Source organism: Enhydra lutris, unplaced genomic scaffold, assembly GCF_002288905.1.
Source record: "Enhydra lutris kenyoni isolate GAN:26980312 unplaced genomic scaffold, ASM228890v2 scaffoldscaffold1759, whole genome shotgun sequence".
NCBI classification, from domain to species: Eukaryota; Metazoa; Chordata; class Mammalia; order Carnivora; family Mustelidae; genus Enhydra; species Enhydra lutris.
In genome coordinates this window covers 1-4,530 of record NW_019155843.1, presented here as the reverse complement: position 1 = coordinate 4,530, position 4,530 = coordinate 1, and the positions used below count along the sequence as shown (strand labels likewise).

General features: G+C 38.5%; 1 pseudogene across 1 annotated transcript; it reads right to left on the bottom strand.

Annotated features, from left to right (window-relative positions):
* Positions 1–6: 6 nt before the first annotated feature.
* On the bottom strand, positions 7–1,285 carry LOC111140480 (annotated as a pseudogene). Its single transcript, XR_002640157.1, has one exon. The product of XR_002640157.1 is annotated as a heterogeneous nuclear ribonucleoprotein U pseudogene (transcript).
* Positions 1,286–4,530: the final 3,245 nt, after the last annotated feature.

The following is a 4,530-nucleotide window of genomic DNA, read 5'->3' as shown; positions in this document are numbered from 1 at the left end:
TACAAAGCAACATTTTACTTTTGTTGTGATAAAAAAAAAAGTCACATTTTACAGATAAAATGTAGAACCCTGAAATACTGACACATTCTCTTATCGTGCACAATGCTGAGGTTCTCTTACGATTCACTTTAAAACTGCAATTAAAAATGTACAAAAAAGAAAAGAAAAAAAATCAACCCACAAAGCTTCTAAAAAAGGAACCCGCAGGCACTTCCTCTTGTGGAATGTTTAAAAAGTTAGCCTACTAAAGAAAACAGTCGACTTCTTGTGAAGGTTTTGGAGAAATATGTATCAGTTCGTTTTATTTGGGTATTCAATAATATCCTTGGTGATAATGCTGACTCCATGGCTTCTGACCCCAGAATTGACCCTGCTGCCACTGGTTGTAGCCCTGAGATTGATTTTTGTAGCCACGATTGTTTCCTCGTCCTCTGAAGTTCTGGTTGTAGTTCCCTCTGTTGGGCATTCCACCTCTGTTGTAGTTCCCTCTGTTGGAATAACCGCCTCGGCTGGGAAACACAGGGCCACGCGGGTACGGATAGCCAATCCCGCCACTGCCGCCGCCGCCGCCGCCTCTCTGCGGCATGTTGCCCCTCCTGTTATAGCCACCGCGGTTCCCAGGAGCTCCTCCTCGGAAGTTGCCACCACGCATGTTGAAGCCGCCGCGGCCTCTGTGGCCGCCGCCTCTGTTGAACTGGTTCTTGCCGCTCTTATTTTTATTGCTCTTCTTCGAGGCAGTGTTTTGTTTCTTTTCTGGCGGAAGAGCTTTTTTGCTTTCTTCCTTATACTGCTCCAGAAGTTTCTGGGCTTCCTCCTTCTGCAGTTCAACATAGGTTATTTCATCAAAGCACTCAGCCACCTCGGGCAGCGTAAAGTTTCCTTTCATTTTGAGGACTGCGTGTTCTGGTAGGTCTTTTCCCTCGACTTCTGCTTTCTTCTGTGTTCTCTGCTTGTAGTCTTCATCTTTCGGGCAAACTACAACAGCTTTTCGTTGGAAGCCTGCGAACAGGCACATTTTTCTCCTCTGGGCAGCAGCAGACACATTGGTCTGATCCAGAATGAAATTTCGCTTCTTACGGGCAGCAATCTCAATAAACTTTCCAAGACACTGGGGAGCTCTCTGCAACAGGGTGTTCAGTTTTCCTGTATGCGCCATCTGCTTCTTAAACCCGGCCACCATCATTTTATCCATTATGGTGTTTGTTCCAAGAATGTTGTATTTACCAGGGTTTTCTGCTGCATGTTTAGTAACCCATGTGGTTTTCCCAGCTCCTGGCACCTCCCATTATAATTTTTTTAAAAAATTATTTGTTCCTCTTTTGAATTGCTATGAACACAGATATCTGACTATATATACTTGAGACTCTTTCTTAAATTTAATCTCTACTCCTTTCATCTGTATGTCTATCCTTACGCCAGCATCACAATGCATTAAATACCAAAGCTTTGTAGGTAATGTGAATCTTTCAACTTTGTTTTCTTGGTTTTTTTTAAAGATTATTTTGACTATTTGGCATTCCTTGCAATTCAATAAGAATTTTAAGATCTGAGTTTCTAATTCTCCAAAGAAGGTTACTGAAATTTTAATAGCAATTGCATTGAATCTATAGATTGTTGTGGAGAATATTGCCATCTTAACAATATTAAGTCTTCAATCTATGGACAAAGGATGTGTTACTTAGTTCTATCATTTCTTTATCAATGTTTTATTGTTTTCATTGTGCAAATTTTGGTTAAATGGACAAAGGATGTGTTACTTAGTTCTATCATTTCTTTATCAATGTTTTATTGTTTTCATTGTGCAAATTTTGGTTAAATGTGTTTCTGAGTATGTTATTCTTTTAATGTTAGTATAAAGGGAATTGTTTTTTACTTTTTGTATTTCCCATTGAGAGTGTATAGAAATATATTTATTGGTTTTGTGTGTTTCCTTTTTTCTTGCAATTTTGCTGAATATTTTATTATAGATAAATATGAATATGTTAATGCGGCCATTCACTCTAAAGGGATTTTTGTACATATTGGTAATTGCTCTGGCTAGAACTTTCAGTACTATGTTGAATACCAAGAATGAGGACAAGCATTCTTGTCCTGTTCTTAATCTTAGGGGAAAACTATTCAGCCTTTTATCACTGAATACATTAGCTGTGGAATTTTCATAAATGTCTTTTATGGTCCTTTATGGTCCTAGTTTGCTGAGCATTTTATTATGAAAGGGTGGCCTGTGTTCTTTAAAAAATACTGGTAAAGGAACTGTACTCAAGGAACTACAGAACACTCATGAAAGAAACTGAAGAAGACACAAAAAGATGGAAGACCATTCCATGCTCTTGGATCGGAAGAATAAACATTGTTAAAATGTCTATACTGCCTAGAGCAATCTATACTTTTAATGCCATTCTGATCAAAATTCCACCGGTATTTTTCAAAGAGCTGGAGCAAATCCTAAAATTTGTATGGAATCAGAAGAGACCCCAAATCGCTAAGGAAATGTTGAAAAACAAAAATAAAACTGGGGCACCACGTTACCTGATTTCAAGCTTTACTACAAAGCCCTGATCACCAAGACAGCATGGTACGGGCATAAAAACAGACACATAGACCAGTGGAACAGAGTAGAGAGCCCAGATATGGACCCTCAACTCTATGGGCAAGTACTCTTCGACAAAACAGGAAAAAATATACAGTGGAAAAAAGACAGTCTCTTCAATAAATGGTGCTGGGAAAACTGGACAGCTATATGCAGAAGAATGAAACTCGACCATTCACTTACACTGTACACAAAGATAAACTCAAAATGGATAAGAGATCTCAACATGAGACAGCAATCCATCAGAATCCTAGAGGAGAACATATGTCTCCAAAGGCAAAGGAAACAAAAGCAAAGATAAACTTTTGGGACTTCATCAAGATCAAAAGCTTCTGCACAGCAAAGGAAACAGTCAACAAAACAAAGAGGCAACCCACAGAATGGGAGAAGATATTTGCAAATGACAGTACAGACAAAAGGTTGATATCCAGGATCTATAAAGAACTCCTGAAACTCAACACACACAATACAGACAATCATATCAAAAAATGGGCAAAAGATATGAACAGACACTTCTCCAATGAAGACATACAAATGGCTATCAGACACATGAAAAAATGTTCATCATCACCAGCCATCAGGGAGATTCAAATTAAAAAGGATTTTCTTTAAAAAAAATCTATTTATTTATTTTAGAGAGAGAGAGAGCTCAGGAGACAGAGTTGAGGGAGGGACAGAGGGTAAGGGAGAAGAGAGAGAGAATCTCAAGCAGATTCTTATAAATCTGATTAAGGAAAATAATTATAAATAAGATGCAAAAGCTTTTGATCTTGATGAAGTCCCAAAAGTTCATTTTTGCTTTAGTTTCCTTTGCCTTTGGAGACATATCTTGAAAGAAGTTGCTGTGGGTGATATCGAAGAGGTTACTGCCTATGTTCTCCTCTAGGATTCTGATGGATTCCTGTCTCATGTTGAGGTCTTTTATCCATTTCGAGTTTATCTTTGTGTACGGTGTAAGAGAATGGTCGAGTTTCATTCTTCTACATATAGCTGTCCATTTTTCCCAGCACTATTTATTGAAGAGACTGTCTTTTTTCCACTGTATATTTTTTCCTGTTTTATTGAAGATTATTTGACCGTAGAGTTGAGGGTCCATATCTGGGCTCTCTACTCTGTTCCACTGGTCTATGTTTCTGTTTTATGCAAGACCAAAAGCTTCTGCACAGCAAAGGAAACAGTCAACAAAACAAAAAGGCAACCCACGGAATGGGAGAAGATATTTGCAAATGACAGTACAGACAAAAGGTTTGATATCCAGGATCTATAAAGAACTCCTCAAACTCCACACACACCAAACAGATAATCATATCAAAAAATGGGCAGAAGATATGAACAGACACTTCTCCAATGAAGACATACAAATGGCTATCAGACAGATGAAAAAATGTTCATCATCACTAGCCATCAGGGATATTCAAATTAAAACCACATTGAGATACCACCTTACACAACTTAGAATGGCCAAAATTAGCAAGACAGGAAAAAACATGTGTTGGAGGGGATGTGGAGAAAGGGGAATCTTTTACACTGTTGGTGGGAATGCAAGTTGGTGCAGCCACTTTGGAGAACAGTGTGGAGATTCCTCAAGAAATTAAAAATAGAGCTTCCCTATGACCCTGCAATTGTACTACTGGATATTTACCTCAAAGATACAGATGTAGTGAAAAGAAGTGTCATCTGTACCCCAATGTTTATAGCAGCAATGGCCACAGTCGCCAAACAGTGGAAAGAATCAAGATGCCCTTCAATGGACGAATGGATAAGGAAGATGTGGTCCATAAACACTATGGAGTATTATGCCTCCATCAGAAAGGATGAATACCCAACTTTTGTAGCAACATGGACAGGACTGGAAGAGATTATGCTGAGTGAAGTAAGTCAAGCAGAGAGAATCAATTATCATATGGTTTCACTTATTTGTGGAGCATAACAAATAGCAT